The sequence below is a fragment of the Myotis yumanensis genome, unplaced genomic scaffold (assembly GCF_028538775.1).
Source record: "Myotis yumanensis isolate MYYU_CA2020_CCGP unplaced genomic scaffold, mMyoYum1.0.hap1 SCAF_4, whole genome shotgun sequence".
Classification (NCBI taxonomy): domain Eukaryota; kingdom Metazoa; phylum Chordata; class Mammalia; order Chiroptera; family Vespertilionidae; genus Myotis; species Myotis yumanensis.
In genome coordinates this window covers 36,419,705-36,438,019 of record NW_027223755.1, presented here as the reverse complement: position 1 = coordinate 36,438,019, position 18,315 = coordinate 36,419,705, and the positions used below count along the sequence as shown (strand labels likewise).

At 40.3% G+C, this 18,315-nt stretch overlaps 1 long non-coding RNA gene and 1 other non-coding gene across 2 annotated transcripts in view; one reads left to right on the top strand and one right to left on the bottom strand.

Annotated features, from left to right (window-relative positions):
• The window catches only part of LOC139008637 (uncharacterized), a 91,308-nt gene that overhangs the window by 48,008 nt on the left and 24,985 nt on the right, over positions 1-18,315 (top strand). The window lies entirely within an intron of this gene.
• On the bottom strand, positions 1,253-1,356 carry LOC139009604 (U6 spliceosomal RNA). Its single transcript, XR_011471338.1, has one exon. It is a non-coding gene; the product is annotated as a U6 spliceosomal RNA (small nuclear RNA).

Sequence of the window (18,315 nt, the reverse complement as noted above, 5' to 3'; positions counted from 1 at the left end):
CCGGAGTGGAATTTTAAACCAGTCAGTTGGGATTTCCTGGTAATCTGCCCGATAAGACACCCTGCCTTCCCCTAAGGGGAGGTAACATTGTCTGAAATAATTTTCTTGTCCCAGTTTCTGCCTATAAAAAACCTTCCACTTTGTTCAGCTGCTAAGAGCACCTTTTATTTACTAGATGGGATTCTGCCCAATTCATGAATTGTTTAATAAAGCCAATTAAACCTTTAAATTTACTTGGTTGAGTTTTTGGTTCTTTAATAGTGTATAATGGGCCAAATTAGGACATGTACTTGGAATTAGGTGCAAGCATGCCATTGCTATTGAAAATCTAGTCACTGGAAGAGTGAGTATGGAGTTTTTTCCCACTCAACTCACAATTTTTTGTCAGCTAGACTATACCCAACATAAAAGAAGGCACCTGGGTTTTGGGGTGGACTAATAGCATTAGGAAAAAAAAATATCAGCTTGTTCTGGAAGAGGCAAGTTATGCCAAAAGTCAGTGGATTTGACAGTTTTATAAATTCCTAATGTTAGAAAGCTTTCCTGGAATTGAGACCTGAATGTAGAAGCAAGGTTATCTGAATTTATGGAATTGATGTAGGTATTCCTTGGTGCAGAGCAAAAATTTCCTATGGACCTTATAAATCTACAGCCAGTAAGAGAAATAAATAAATCAGAATTTACAGCTTCTATGAGTGGCAAAATTTGTCAGGAAGAGCTAGCTATTGAGTAATTAGCTTTTAAGAAGCAAAGTATAAATCTCCTTTAGCTGTGGAAAAGGGAGGAGAGCCAGAGACAATCATATTTGAGATACTGGCCTAACATTATATGGGGGAAAAATGGTTTTTTGTTTTGTTTTGTTCTTCTTATTTTTTAATTTAAAATATTTATTAAATTTATTGGGGTGACATTGGTCAACATAAACATATAGGTTTCAGGTGTGGGTTTCTATGTTACAAGATCTGTATATTGTACCATGTGCTCACCGCCCAAAGTCAAATCTTCTCTGTCACCTTATATTAGGCCCCCCTCTCCCTCCACCCCCTTCCCTCTGGCAGTCATCTCACTGCTGTTTGTGTTCACAAGTTTCAGTTTTATATCCCACATATGAGTGAAATCATATAGTTCTTAGCTTTTTCTGCCTGACTTATTTAACTTAGCAGAATATTCTCAAGGTCCATCCATGTTGCAAATGGTGCTATTTCATCCTTTCTCATGGCGGAGTAGTATTTCATTGTGCATATGTACCACAAAAAACATGGAATGCTTTACAAATTTTCGTGTCCTCCTTGCACAGGGGCCATATTAATCTCTGTATCATTCCAGTTGTAGTATAAGTGCTGTCCAAGCAAGCACTTATTATTATTTAAATCGAGGGAGAGCCTCACACTCCCAGGAGTCCTTAGGTAAAGGGTATGCACAATGAGGGAGGACACTTGGGATGTGAAGGAGCAGTTGCTTTGGCATGTGACTTATTTTGCTGTCCAAGAATGACAGATACACTGAAGAGACGTGTCACAGCTGAGATATGCATAAGGCAGAAGGCCAGAGCTAAGAAGAATGACAAATGAATGCATAAAGACTCATACTAGGTACTAGAACTACTGTACCTACTACTGGGCTGATATTGACACTGTAGTGCCTAGATGCTGTGAATCTATTGGTCAGGTTTCTGATTTTAAAAATCCAGAAACATTCCAGTTTTTACCTATCACCACAGACGTTAGTTAGTATAACCCAGGAGAATCAGGTAAGAGTAGCCCTTTGCTGAGTCTCATCTTGTACCGCAGCGCCACCTGTAGAACTCTTGTAGGAACTACAAGCAGAAGTTACCAAAGTCCTTTGGCATCCACAGATTAGAATCACAGAAATGATGGGACTTTAAAAGTCATTGAGCCAAGTTTCTACCCAATGCCTGAATCACTTTTATACCATACTTTATCAGCAGTTGTATAACTTCTGTTGAGTCTCTTCAATTAATGGAAACACTCATTAAACAGTTCATTCTATTAATATTTTCACAGATTTGTACTTTTCACTCCATGCTTCACCACTCCCTTCTGCAGAATCTGGACCTCCTGATCTTACGTCTTTCCAGGACTCTTCCAGGTGACTTGGTTTCATTCTCATTGGCACCCCTCTTTGCAGGCACTTTAGTGGTGGGTTCTGCCAAATCTGTTACCATTTGCTTTCCATCTTTCTAATTGTTGCTCACATCTCCCATTGATATGGAATTTTTGGACTGGAACCCGGATTCTTTGTCTGCCAGAATTGAAGAATGAGTCCACGGACAGAAAGTGGTATAGCAAAGGTGGAGATTTATTGAAGAACAAGTACAGACTCCCACATGGGGAGAGGGAAAGAGTCCCACAGAATGGACTCCCAAATAGGGAGGGGGAAAAGGGTCCCACTGAGTTCATTTTCCCTATGGTTTATAAGGCTGCAGATCCTGGTGCCTTGATATCCCCTCTGATTGGTCACTATTCCCCCAGACTGGTTACTATAGTAACTCCTGGGCTCAAAGGTTGAACCTTACATGGGACATGTGAGGTTTTCCCCAAATCCTTCCTTATTGTTTTCCTATTCCCTTTGGGCTTTCTTCTTCTCCCTCTGAATGAAGGGCTTCCTTCTCTTTATTTTGTAAATATAGACCTTTTGCTGTTCCCAGCTCCCTCATTCTATGGATATGTACCTGTCCCAGCTTTCCAGCTCCCCCATTCTATGGAAATATACCTTCTGCTGCTCTGCAGCCCTGTGTTTCCTCCATGGTCCCCCTAATTTCCAAAATTTCTAATATTTCCTAAACCTGTCCTATTTTACCCTCAAAATTCCTGTTTCACTATCTACTAATTCTCCTCTCTCATTCTCTTTGTCCTTGTGGACTTACATTTTTATTTAAAGAAAAACTATCTACTGTCATTTTGGTAGATTTTAGAAGAGAGAAGTAATAAGTATAGGGTTTTATATTTATACTAGATGCCTGGTGCATGAATTCATGCACTGGTGGGGTCCAGCCAGCCTGCCTGATGGGGGCCATCGGGGGCGGGCTGTCTGCGGGGAGGGGCTGTGGGCATTCTGGTTGTTCCACCATTCGGTCTATTTGCATATTATCCTTTTATTATATAGGATAAGATTTATATTTATTCCAATTAAAATTTTTATTGTTCAATCTGGCTTTGGATCTTCACTCTGCCATTCAAGATATTGGCCACCTCTCCTACCCATTAAAGAAGGAGAAAAGCCAGCCAGCTGTCTTCTCAGCTACTTACTCAATGAACAGGACAAGTTTGAAGACAGAATCCTGGGGTATTAGAGACTCTGGGCTGACACTGATTCATAATTAGCATCTATCTTTGTGATCATCTGGGCCAGATTCCTCCACCTCGTTCACAAGGTGAGAGTCTCTGTCAAATGCTGAGATCATGTGCTCTAGCAGAGTGTTGACAGCTTCCTCTGATTTGCCCATTTGGCAGAGTATAGATAAGAGGGGAAGTGCTGTTAATTCATTAAATCATGCCTGACTCCTAGGCATGTTTAATGCTTTCTGTTATTCTCTCTGTGTTTAAAAGTGATGTTTGATAACCTGCCTGAAAATTGCAGTGCCCATCCCTGCCCTAGTTTCTAAGATTGTTTTTTGATACTAAATAGCAACTCATTTGATCACCATGTCCTTCCAGTAGTAGGCAGGAATGGAGTTCTTTGGAACCAGGAGGTTTGCACTAATGTAGTGAACCAGGTGCTCTCTTAACTCTCTCCACCGGTTTAGACTTTTAAGTCTTATCTGAATGGGTGCTCTACTATTTTCTATCCAATCATCTTTCTCCTTGATAGAGATGGAAGATGGAAGATAGGAGATGAAGGATTTGTGAACTATGTATCCACCCCTATTATCAATCTTTCACCTTCTTGTTATTATTACTTCTATATAATTTCAAAAAGTTATCCTGAACATTTAAGTAAAAAGAACATGTAGAGCACTTGGGTTTACAAGGAACTGTGTTATTTAACATTTCTGATCTTTATTAAATGGCTTTTTATTGGGTTGCCATATTGCAACCTATGATTTGTACAGTTTCAAGTGAATCTCTTATCCTAGCAACTCATGATTTATTTATTCATTCATTCATTCATTCATTATCCTCACCTGAGGATGTTTTTCCATTGATTTTTAGAGAGAGCGGAAGAGAGAGGGAAATATCGATGTGAGAGAAACACATCGATTGGTTGCCTCCTGCAAGCTCCCTGGTGGAGGAGGGGCCTGCAACCGAGGTATGTGCTCTTGACTGAAATCAAACCTGGGACCCTTTGGTCCGCAGGCCAATGCTCTATCCACTGAGCCAAACCAGCTAGGGTGCAACTCATGATTTAAACTCATACTCAGGAATGAAGAAAAACGTTTCAAAATTCCTCATAGCTTCATTAAGTTATCTGCCTTTCACACACCTGGTATAGACTCTGAAGTGATTTGTCTGGGCAAGGGTGTTGAATTTCTTCCTTGTTCCCCTCAGGACCCATTCTCCATCTTTCTTCATCCTATTCTTTGCCCTGCAAGGCTGTCCTGCATGGATCACATCAAAGGCACTTATGTTCCCTGGCTTTCTGCAGGGAAGCATGGGTTTGGGGTACTTATTTCCCTGGTTCTTTCCTTCGAGGTTGCTATAGGCTGCGTGTCTCTCAATAGAAGGTCACTGCTCTTGTCTAGGCAGCCCACTCTATACTATTCTCTCTCTCTAGGTTCTGGCCCTTTGGGGACTGTGACAGCTCCACTGCTGCTATCTCTTATGGATTCCCAGTGTCCACTCACCCTTTTGTAATTAGTCCCTCAAACTTTCCTAACTTGAATGGACCATCTGTTTCCAATTTTGTGTGTGTGAGAGATATAGAAAGTTTAAAATAAGGCTGAGGGAAGTTTCCTCTATTGTATCAGACTTATTGGATCATATGATGAAATATTATTGGACACACTAGGAATTGGCTCTTTGTAGAATTTTTGGCACATCACAGTCAAAAATATAAAATAGTTTATAAATTTTTTAGATCAGAAAGTGAGAGAGCAGATTTTTGTGGATGACCTGCTGCTCTCCCATACTGCCGGCATTATTGGAATAAATGCTCAGATATTATACAAGAAAGAAAGAAAGAAAGCCAAGTGAGATTATTTTCTCATAAGAACATCCATTAATTGAATTTTTTAAAGTATATTTTATTGATATTTTACAGAAAGGAAGGGAGAGGGATAGAGAGTTAGAAACATCCATGAGAGAGAAACATCGATCAGCTGCCTCCTGCACACCCCCTACTGAGGATGTGCCCGCAACCAAGGTACATGCCTTGACTGGAATTGAACCTGGGACCTTTCAGTTTGCAGGCCGATGCTCTATCCACTGAGCCAAACCGGTTAGGGCCATTAATTGAATTTTATACTATAGAACAGATTACTTATATTTTGTTTTCCAAATTGTTTTTTTTTTTTTTTTTTTTTTTTTTTAAATATATTTTATTGATTTTTTACAGAGAGGAAGGGAGAGAGATAGAGAGTTAGAAACATTGATGAGAAAGAAACATCGATCAGCTGCCTCCTGCACATCTCCTACTGGGGATGTGCCCGCAACCCAGGTACATGCCCTTGACCGGAATCGAACCTGGGACCCTTCAGTCCTCAGGCCGACGCTCTATCCACTGAGCCAAACCGGTTTTGGCAGTTTTCCAAATTGTTGAGTAAAAAATCTTCTCTCTCTCTCTCTCTCTCTATATATATATATATATATTTTTTTTTCTTCTTCTCCCTAGGATATATAAGAGACTCCTACAAATCAATGTGAAACAGACCAAAACAAGTAGGAAAATGGGCAAAGTCACAGATTGCAAATGCATATATAAAGATGCTCAACCTCACTAGTAATCTGGAAATTGCAACTAAAACAAGAAAGCACTTCATTCACATTAGAATGGCAAAAATGAAATGAAAAGTCATATAATATCCTGTGGGGAGTGGGTGTGAGGATAAATTGCTATAACCACTTTGGAAAATGATTTAGTGCTATTTGATCAAGTTAAAAGTAAGCACACTCTAAGATCCGCCTCTCAGCGAGAAGCAATTCTCTAACTCACTTGAAATCCCACCCTCCTTTTTCTCTGCACCATAGTCCCTCTCCCCTGTCCCAGCTCACAGTGTTCTCTGCATTTCTGGGGAGAGTCTGTGATTTGATAAAACCTCTTAGATTTGACTGGCTGCCCCGGTTCTAAGACTGAAAGGACAAAAATGGCTGATTCCAGAGTTAAACGTTCTTTAAAGCCAGGGACATGAAGCGTCTTTGCCACATTCTCTTCAAAGCATCAGAGTGCTTGCTTCCCTCCTGAGGAAGGAAAGGAAAGGGAAGAGTCTTCCACCGGCTGCGGCTGCGATGGCGTTGAGAGCTCTGCCCCTTATCACCTCCACACACTCTCACCCAGTTGGCCTTTCTTGAAAACGAATTTCACAACATTTGCCACCTAATAACTCAACATGTGTGTGATTTCCTGTCAGTTTAACTTCTCCAAACTTTTGTTTAACAATAACCAGAAATTCTCAGAAATAGGAGGATAGTGCAACATTGCTCTTCCTTGTCACCATCCTGTCATCTCCCTGGAGTTCCTGAAATAATACAACTGATGGCTCTGAGCAGAGGCCAGGAGTCAGGACGGGGCAGGAGGCCCTCCCTGCCTGGACCCCCTGACCTGGATCTGTCTATTTCTTTGTCCTGCCAGCCCTCACGAGTCTATTATTTGATACTATTAGTGCATCCTCTTGATGAGTGACATTTCCTAATTTTTTTCCAACAGGGCCTGTTCTATACTTAGTGGCAGCTAAAAAAAAAAAGTTGCCTGCTGACAGCTGCTGGTGGGCTGATGGGGCCAAGGAAAGGTGGTGTCCTGGGAAGAAGGCAGCCCTTCCCACCTCCAGGTTGGACTGGATTTCTAAGTGCAAACATATATCTTATTTTCTTTTTGGACTTGGAAGTCACTTTCTTGAGATAAGCAAGAAGATCTCCTCACTGGCTTGCCAAGTACGTGCTTCTGCCTGAAGTCTTGTAATTGAACACTGTTTATTAACAAAATCATGCATTTGAGAGTTGAAAGGCTCATTTTGTCCAACTTAAAAAAACCCCACACTCAACCATTATTAAGAGCATTAAAAAATGCATATATTTTTATTGATTTCAGAGAGGAAGGGAGAGGGAGAGAGAGATAGAAACATCAATGATGAGAGAGAATCATTGATTGGCTGCCTCCTGCACGCCCCTTACTGGGGATTGAGCTTGCAACCCAGGCATGTGCCCTTGACCGGAATTGAACATGGGACCCTTCAGTTTGCAGGCCAACACTCTATACACTGAGCCAAACTGGCTAGGGCTCATTTTGTCCAACTTTTTGATTTTGCAGATGAGGAAAGAGGCCCAGAGACATTAAGAGTAACAGTAACATCTTATCTTATATAACATAACTCAAAAGCACTATTGACTCCATTTTACAGAAGAGGAAAGGGATGATCAGAGATGAGGTGACTGGCCCAGAGTAGCCCAGTGAGTCAGTTACAGAGTCTGGACTTGAAGCCAGGTTTCCTCATTCCTACTATGATGCCTTTTGATGGGTACAACACAGCTTTTGGGCATGGGAGGAAATAGCTAGGTCAGCTGCCCAGAGCGCCACTGTGTCTATACTTGTGGATCCAATGCACTAGTAAAAAATCATACACATTAAAAAATGAAATGCTATTTGTGTGTTCTTCATTAGTAAAGCACATGGCATAAAATTCAAGAGGTACAAAGGGTGTAACATGAAAGAAAGTCTCCCTCATACTCCTATCCCCCAGCCATCTAGTTCCCCTCCTTCAGATATGTGCTATATTTGGGTAAACAAATGCATACATATACATATGTACATTTTTAATAAGAAATGGAAACATACTTTACCTTGGTCTCTACTTTGCATTTAACATTATTCATGCTTTTTGGATGTCAGCCCTTGTCAGCACACATAGAGCTGCTTGCTTCCTTTCAGTGGCTGCAAGTATTCCATTGAATGGATGTGTCACATTTTACTTAGCCCGTCCTCTCTTGATGGACATCAGGTGGTGTCCATTCTTAGGCTACTGCTGGGAAGAATGCAGCACACAATATACATTTTCATATATATGTGCTAGGATGCCTAGCCAGGGTTGGTGAACTGTATAGCCTGTGGGCCAAGTTCAACCAGCCATTTGTTTTTGTTGAACATAGCTGTGCCCACTTGTTTACATATTTTCTGTGGCTGCTTTCATGCTACAACAGCAGAGTAGTTGCAACAGTGGTACCTGTCCAGAGACCTAAACTCCCTGCCCTGGTCCTTTAAAGGAAAAGTTTGCTTGCCTCAGATCTATAGAACATTGCTGGGTCAAGGGTTTTGCATTGTACACTTGTTGTCAATGGCCCAAATTCTCTTTGCAGAAATTGTACTGGTTTATTCTCCCACTGGCAGCAGTTTTTCCTCATGTTCTCACCAACATAGTTCATTGAACCTTTCCATCTTCTCCAGTCTGATAGAAAACCATATTTTCCTTCATGTGCTTTGCATTTCTCTGGTTGGGGGAGGGTGGAACCTACAAGGGAAAGAGAAATGAATGCGAAGTAAATGATTGGGTCTTGATTCTTAGATGTGAGCAACAGAACTTCACCCCACTAAACAAACTAATCAGAGACCCTACTGCGCATGCCAGCTTGGCCGTCCCAGGTCTCCCGGTCCCTCTCTTCCTTCCTGGCTGGAAAATGGATTCTGAGCCGCACCTGCTTTCTTGCCTTGCTCTACTCATAATTCGTCACCAAGCACACTGTGAGCAGCTGCTAGGCGGGAAAGGTGAGTTCTGGTTTCAACCCTGGGGACGTGGAACTTATATTTTGGCAAACTCCTACACACAAGAAGGCCAGCCTCTAACCAATGCCCACAAGTGCTAGCCTATGGGGAGGAAGTACCTCTCAATTGAGCGGGGGCGGGGAGGGGGGGTGCAGAGATGAGCCGGCTTCTCTTCCTCTTGGGGTTTAGACTGTGTTGTTTTGGAAGCACATACATGTTTGTTGTTGGAAGTGAAGTGTGAGAGAGCAGGAGCTTCAGCAGTTTCCAACTAGAGTCAAGAGTCACATCTATTCCTCTCCCCAGCAGGGAGGCAAGCGCTGAGGCCAGTGAATTGAGGTCACAATATAGCATTTGTAGGTCCTTGTTTTTCTCCTGTTTAGAATGGAGTTTGGTCCTTGATCTGGTGCTAAAACGCTCCGGCTATGGGCCAGGAGGCAGCTGCATCTTGAGTTTGTCAAATTTAAAGATAAATTGCTTTGAGAATAAAGCTTTATTCCAAAATGATAGCAAGGTACTAAAGTTTTGTAGCTAATGAGGTTGAAGAAAGGCTCCTCAACAACTAACTAAATACTGAAAATGTGGTAAGGCAGTAATAACATTTCAGTAGATAAAAATTAGGTTTTTAAGTTCCCAGAGAGGAACTATTGGAAACAACTGTGCTCAATTAATGTGGTAAATCCCTTTACTGGAATAGCATAGGCTGTTAAAAGAATACAACAGATCCATATGTCCATATATGGAATCTTTTCCAAGAAATCAATAAGTGTGAAAGTCAAGGTAAGGGATGGTAAGTGTCTTACGTCAGTATTTCTGGAAGCAAAGACTGAGACAGGGATTCTTGTCTTTAGAAGGCATTGCTCCCAGGAGCAGGCGAGAAAGGAAATGGAGTAGGGCAATTGGGGGGTGGGGAGTGGGGTAGCGAAACAAGGGGGTGGTCTCAGCGGACATTTGCTTCAGCCTGATCCCACTGGGGGCACTGGAGTGTGAGTTGTACCACAGCCGTCCAACCTTTTGTAGCCCTGTCAGCTGCAAGGGTTGGCCATAAGGATTCTCTGTGGAAAGGCGGCAACTGTGAACAATTACTAGCCAGCCGCCCAGCAGCCGGGGTATGGGTGCACTGGCTGTGAAGGGTCTGGGCAGAACTCCTGCAGGAGCTGCAGAAGCCATGCTGGCATTTGTGGGGAAGGATAGATGTGTGCACGTATGCGCTTGCACGTGCCTGGGAGCTATAAGAGCAGAGGCTCTTATGCTGGAGATCATGGACCCCCATGGACCTCTCAGATAGAACCATATTTCAATGTAATTGGTTTCCTTTGCAATCCTTTGTATTTTATTTTACATATATTTTCAAGCGTTATTCTAAGAGGAGCATCCATAGGCTTCATCAGATAGCGAAGGGGTCCATGCTACACACACACAAATAACGAGATACAAGAAAGTGATAAGAGTGCTTGCCTGGGTGGGTGAGGGAGAGGTGGGGACTATAGGGCTGGGTCAGGAAGGGGAGAGAGATTTCCTATTCTTGGCATATCCCTTTGTACCATTGGAATATTCTCTATGTGCATGGATTATATTTTAAAAAGATATATAAAAAATTTTATTTTAAAAGTTACCTACTAGCCCTAACCAGTTTGGCTCAGTGGATAGAGCGTCAGCCTGCAGACTCAAGGGTCCCAGGTTCAGTTCCGGTCAAGGGCTAGTAACCTTGGTTGCAGGCACATCCCCAGTAGGGGATGTGCAGGAGGCAGCTGATCGATGTTTCTCTCTCATCGATGTTTCTAACTCTCTATCTCTCTCCCTTCCTCTCTGTAAAAAATCAATAAAATATATTAAAAAAAAATAAAAGTTACCTACTGCTCTAAAGAACCAGGAAAGAAAGGATAGATGGATATGGGAGAAAGTATCCCTCAAATGAACCTGACTTTTTTTCTGTTTTTTCTTTTCACTCTCATTTCCTGGACACTTTTTGTACCATTTCTCCGATGACCTACTTTCCTCTTCGAAAAGTCCCTTATCTCCCTAACGCCTGCATTTGATTTTGAAGCTGTTTTTGCCCTCTTGGATACAAGCCTGCATAATTATCTTTCACTAAATTTCCCCCAACTCATAATCAAAAGATGACTAAAGTGTAAAGTCATTTCTTAACATAAATGCATATATTTGCAAAATACATTACTTTAGTCTGCATGATACTTTTGTGGGCCAAAAGCATGCCTTTAAATAAAGAAAATATTTCTATAATGAGAATAAATGTTGGGGGTTGTTTCATGCTCAAGATTCTTTGAGGTTTTTAATCAGAACAGGTTTGAGGACATTTGATGTCTCCTTATTCATAATACATTTCTAAAAAGTCAAGATTTACTAAATTCTACCTCTTGGGGTTTTAAAATGAATGTGCGCTCTCCACCACTTTTGTTGCCAAGGGAGCTCACATCTGCCCTGGAAAACCTTCCTGTGGAGCGATGTCAGCAGAGATAAATGAATGAGAGTACATGCGGTTCTGTAATAATAGTGCAATTTGGCTAAAGGGTGACATCATCTTTTTGCTGTCGTATCTGCCATCCTAAGCAGCAATAAGCCCAGCCTAGCTAGAGAATGAATCATAAGGAGAGTACATTGGCACGGTGGGATTAAACATAACAAATGGAAAATAAAATTTAAAAAGGGGGCAGTTTTGCATCTATACTGTCTATAATATATTTTTTATTATGGAAGGTTTTAATTTAATTATCACCTCATAATGTGCCACTGTTTTTGGATTATGTGGAACAATGCAAAGCTTCTTTCCTAATGGCTGGTTTGCTGTATATACACATGTAAATAAATAGGAATTGATTTTAGTCTTTAAAGGGCACATTTAAATGCTGGCAGGTAAAATGCCTTTATCAGTTCAATCCACTCACTGTGACTCCACGTGCCTCCCTGTGACAGTTGCAGGAGGGTTGGCTGGGTTTTATTTGGATGCAAGAGAGGAATGTCACTGCTCTTTATGCTGATTAACCCTGGACGCAGCTTGTTTCTGAGGAGGTCAGTATGTGACTCTGCGTTGGTTCTCCAGCGGCTGTGTTAGTATGAAGTCATTGCTTTTGTTTGCTTTCTTTTTAAGTAACAGCTTTATTGAGATAGCACCCACATGCAAAAATATCGCTTCTCTTAACTAATTTAAAAAATATTTTTATTGATTTCAGAGAGGAAGGGAGAGAGAGAGAGAAACATCAATGATGAGAGAGAATCATTGATTGGCTGCCTCCTGCAGGCCCCACACAGGGGATTGAGCCTGCAACCTGAGCATGTCCCCTGACAAGGAATTGAACCCACAACCTCCTGGTTCATAGGTCGACGCTCAACCACTGAGCCACGGCTAATTTTTCAGACTGCAACCAAACCCTTAGCATCTCCCTATCTTCTAATGTCACAGGCATCAGGTGTTTTTCTGCAAAGGCATTGATAATGACTATGAGGGATAAATATTGCAGATGGGTAAATCAAAAGACTCAAATTTCAAAGCCAGATTAAAGAGTCATGAAAAGGAGGGAGAAGCAGAAATGAAGGAACAAGAGAATTACAGAAGTAAAATGAGCAGTTGATTATTTCTCTTAAAAAGAAATCTGTTGTTTGAATAAAGAATAAAGAACTTTCATTGTTGGCTCCCCACATAGCTGTGTCTTTTTTGAGCAGAAAGTCCCAGGATCAAGAAACCATAAAGAACTTAGGCCGAAACCGGTTTGGCTCAGTGGATAGAGCATCGGCCTGCGGACTGAGGGGTCCCGGGTTCGATTCCGGTCAAGGGCATGTACCTGGGTTGCGGGCACGTCCCCAGTGGAGGATGTGCAGGAGGCGGCTGATCGATGTTTCTCTCTCGTCGATGTTTCTAACTCTCTATCTCTCTCCCTTCCTCTCTGTAAAAAATCAATAAAATATATTAAAAAAAAAAAAAAAGAACTTAGACTTTAATACACATCAACAAAAAATTTACACGGCAATTTCATTTCCAAAGCACATTTGCATATTATCACAGGTAAAATGATGTTTTCGCAAATACCATTTTTAATATAGGATTTTATTTGCAGAAGCTATTTTCCTGGCCTAGGGAACAAATGGTTCATTGAAACAGAACTTTGCTGATCTGGTTTCAAAGAATTCTATGATTTGAAAAATTATGTGGAGTAGATGGGATCAGAAGTCCCCAAACACAGAACAGGCATAACTAGTAATGAAAATGTTCTTTTGGTATAGTATTATGTTTTATGTTTTAAAAAAATATTAGTATGCAAGGAACTTGGGCAAGAGCAGAAAAGAGGTAGAAATAATACTTTATATTTGAATACCACCTAAGTTTGTTAGCAACTTTTATTCTCATTTTACTGATGAAGAACTTGCTTCTAATGAGTTAAAACTGACAGAAGATTCAACTTAAACTGGCTTAAGCAATACAAGGTCTCTCTCTGTCTCCCTCCCTCCCTCCCTTTCTCCCTCTCTCCCTTCCTCCCTCATCTTTCCTCACAGAATTGAAAAGTCCAGGACAGGAAGTAGCTTTGTGTGCCTTAAAAGAGATGTTCAATTGATACCAGAGGGCCCAATTTCTCTTGACAGTTCCCAGCTCTGTTATCTTAATATGTAGTTTACTTCTAACACAGGATGGTTATAATAGTTTTAAGTTTATATCCTCCACTCTAAATCCAGTAGAAAAGGAGAATACTTCTTTCTTACAGTACTAGCAAAAGTCTAGATTGTGTCTCATTGCCTCAGATTGGATCATGTATTCAATTCTGAACCAATCACTGTGGCCAGAAGGATGAGGCCCTCTTATTAGTCAAGCTGGAGACAATGACCCCTGGACTGAATGCATGGAAAAGGGTCAGGGATGGCTTTCCACAGGTAAAGGGGGCATTTCCCATTCCCAGTTTTATTGAGATATAATTGAAATATAACATTGTATAAGTTAAAATGATCTAGTTTTATATCTCCAGTGCAGTCTGTTACATAGCTCCCATGATTCCCATCCCAGTATTTTCTATGTGAATGGTGCCCCCTAGAACTGTGCAACCTGGAGAGCAGGCTAATAGAATATTAATCTGATATTCATGATTTTTTTTTTGTAACTGTATTTTAAACTTTTTCAGGGTAAGGGTTATATTATGATAGTTTTTGTGTCCTTATGCACAGTGTTTATCATGCCGACTTTCCCTCAATCAAAATTCAGAAGACTTATTTAATTGAGTTATTGAAATAGCTTTCCTGGTGAGATTATTAAATTAACTTGTACACTGTTATGGGAGAAGCTGGATACAGATTCCTTATCCATCATGGTGAGGAAGTGAAGGGGAGGATGGAGAATCCATTTTTATAAAGCTCTCCAGGTGATTCTCTTCAGAGTATTTACGATTTTTGCCTCAAGATTTCAGCATGTAAATAAATATCAGGCAGGAGATTGATGGACATAAAACTCTTCAATGTACCACAAACAGCCAAAGAAGTGATGTTAAAGTCAAGACTCATTAGAAATCTTAGTAGAACAGAATACAACTATAAACACTCAAAAAGAACATAATAAATAAGAATTAAAATGGAAAAGACAGATTTTGGTTAAATCATGATGTTTCAGTTACCTATAGCTGAATAACAAATCTCTTCTAAACTGGGTGGCTTAAAATGCCAAGTATTTATTATTTCTCATGATTACATGGGGTGCTGTAACTTCAATCACTCACGCAGCTGCAGTTAGCTGGGAGCTTGGCTGGGGCTACACTAAGATGGCCTCATTGTCGAAAGCCTCTCTCTGTGTATGTCTCATTGTCCATCTTTACAGCAAGATGTCTGGTTTCCAAGGGGAGGAAGCAGAAGCTGCCAGTTCTCTTAAGTGGGCTTAGAATTCTGTCTCAGGACGACACGGCTGCTACATATTTTGGACAAGATAAATGACAGGGCCAGACAGATTTAGGGGGAGGAGGAAGGGAAATAGACTCCACCTGTCAGTGTGAGGAGAGTGTATAGGGAGTGGAGGAGTTGTTGGTGACCATATTTGGGTGCTGTCTATGACAGATATTTATAGTTACATCTGATATACACATTAAGAAGTGGCCATACATTTGGACCACCTAAACCTAAGCCCCAAAACAACAGGATCCATACAATGAAATACTATTCAGCAATGTAGAGGAATAAAATACCTATACATTCTAAAACATGGATGCTCCTCAAAAACATCATGCTTAGTGAAAGAAGCCAGACACAAAGGACCACATACTATATGATTCCATTTATATGAAATGTCCAGACAAGGCAACTCTAAGGAGACGAAAAGTAGATTAGTGGTCATCTGGGGCTGGTGGTAGGAATGGGGATTAACTGTACATGGGCATGAGAAATCTTATTTGGGTGATAAAAATGCTCTGCAACTAGGTTATGGTGATGGTGACACAATTCAGTAAATTTGCTAAAAATCATTGAATTGTACACTTAACACTTGGATTGTGGGAAACGAGTTAAGTCGGCTCGCGTGAATTGCGCGTACTCCGCGGGAGCCGTCTTAACTCGGTTCGTATAGATTTGCGGTGGAGTGCGGGAAACGTGTAAACTCGGGCCGATTGTAACTGCGTATTACCAAATATTTGTTTGTTTGCCGTTCACAAAGATACCTACCTGCGTATGCGAACCGTTTCATACCCATTGGGGTAATAGGTATCATAAAAATCCCTTGTAAGTAGAGAACACTTTATGGCGCTGGTCGAGTACAATACCGTTAGGGTACCAATGTATTGTTTTCTCATTTTATAACCGATATCCCTGGATATCTCACCATGCAAAGAGAATAGTTATTGAGAAATACTTCTTGTGTCCGGACGTCTTTAGTTTTGAGTTTTGTGAATATTATTACGTGTTTAAATATTTAAATATATTGTGATAAAGACATTCATATAGAATTTTTTAACCAAATAAAATAAAATCGTTCCGCAAAGTGTTCGCATAATAATTATTTTTTTATATCAGATATCTATCGGAGTACCGCTATTTTCAGTTAGTATTATTTTTATTTGCTTTAACCTAGAATGTCGCAGCATTCAGACTATAGTGATGATGAGTTTTGTGCAGACAAGTTGTCCAATTATTCTTGTGATAGCGATCTTGAAAATGCGAGTACAAGTGATGAAGATTCTAGTGATGATGAAGTAATGGTGCGTCCCTGGACATTGAGGCGACGAAGAATTTCGAGCTCTAGCTCTGACTCAGAGTCAGATATAGAAGGCAGGAGAGAAGAATGGTCGCATGTTGATAATCCACCGGTCTTAGAAGATTTTTTAGGGCATCAAGGATTAAACACAGATGCTGTTATAAATAATATAGAAGATGCCGTGAAATTATTTATCGGAGATGATTTTTTTGAATTTCTTGTAGAGGAGTCAAACAGGTATTATAATCAAAATAGGAATAATTTCAAACTTTCAAAAAAAAGCCTAAAGTGGAAAGATATAACCCCTCAAGAGATGAAGAAGTTTTTAGAGTTAATTGTTCTCATGGGACAGGTGCGCAAAGATAGAAGAGATGACTATTGGACCACGGAGCCATGGACGGAGACGCCATATTTTGGTAAAACGATGACGAGAGACAGGTTCCGACAGATATGGAAAGCTTGGCACTTCAATAATAATGCGGATATCGTAAATGAATCAGATAGACTTTGCAAAGTGAGACCAGTACTAGATTATTTTGTGCCTAAATTTATAAATATTTACAAACCTCATCAGCAATTATCACTAGATGAAGGGATCGTACCTTGGAGGGGAAGATTATTCTTTAGGGTATATAATGCTGGCAAGATCGTTAAATATGGAATATTGGTTCGTTTGTTGTGCGAAAGTGATACAGGATATATCTGTAACATGGAAATTTATTGCGGCGAAGGAAAGCGATTATTGGAAACGATACAAACAGTAGTGTCTCCATACACTGATTCGTGGTACCATATATATATGGACAATTATTATAATAGCGTCGCAAATTGTGAAGCACTTATGAAAAACAAATTCAGAATATGTGGAACAATCCGGAAAAATCGAGGTACACCTAAAGATTTTCAAACAATTTCTTTGAAAAAAGGTGAAACAAAATTTATAAGGAAAAATGATATATTGTTACAAGTGTGGCAATCAAAAAAGCCTGTATACCTGATTTCTTCGATTCATTCTGCGGAGATGGAAGAAAGTCAGAATATTGACAGAACATCAAAAAAGAAAATTGTCAAACCGAATGCACTCATTGACTACAATAAACATATGAAAGGTGTTGACCGGGCCGACCAATACCTTTCATATTATTCGATATTGCGGAGGACGGTCAAATGGACAAAAAGGTTGGCAATGTATATGATAAATTGCGCATTATTTAATTCTTATGCAGTTTACAAATCAGTGAGGCAAAGAAAAATGGGTTTTAAAATGTTTTTGAAACAAACAGCTATCCACTGGTTGACGGATGATATTCCAGAGGACATGGACATTGTTCTAGACCTTCAACCAGTACCGTCTACTTCTGGAATGCGGGCTAAACCACCTACATCTGATCCACCATGCAGGCTATTGATGGACATGAGAAAGCATACGTTACAGGCAATTGTCGGAAGTGGAAAAAAGAAAAACATTTTGAGAAGGTGTCGCGTATGTTCCGTTCATAAATTGCGCAGTGAGACACGCTACATGTGCAAATTTTGCAATATACCTCTACATAAAGGGGCGTGTTTTGAAAAATATCATACGCTAAAAAACTATTAATTTCTATTTGTTTTGATTTATTATGAAAATTTTATTTTAAACTTTAAAAATATGTGTATATTTTTAGGTAATAAGTATTTTTTGGGTTTTTCGTATTTAGTTTATATATATCGAATTATTTATGTACTGAATAGATAAAAAAATGTCTGTGATTGAATAAATTTTCATTTTTTACACAAGAAACCGAAAATTTCATTTCAATCGAACCCATACTTCAAAAGATATAGGCATTTTAAACTAACTCTGATTTTGCACGGGAAACCTAAATAATTGCCCGCGCCATCTTATATTTTGGCGGGAAATTCACCCGACACCGTAGTGTTAAGAGGAGTAAAACTCATGGTATAGAAATTATCTACACTAATAAAAGAGAAACATGCAAATTGGTGTCACTCAGCTACACCCACCAGCCAATTGGATGAGTATGCAAATTAACCAACAAAGATGGCAGTTAACTTGCATGTGCAGGCACGAAGACTGAAGACTGAAGACTAAAGACTGAAGAAGCTTGGCTTCTCTGCTGCAGCCAGACCAAAGGCCTGGGTCCCGGGCGCCGGAGGAAAACCGGTGCCCGCAGCCAGGGGAAGGAAGGCCTATTGTGTGAATCTTTGTGCAACAGGCTTCTAGTATTTCAATAAAATTATGAAGGAAGTACAGGATGGTGGCTTTAATTTAAGAG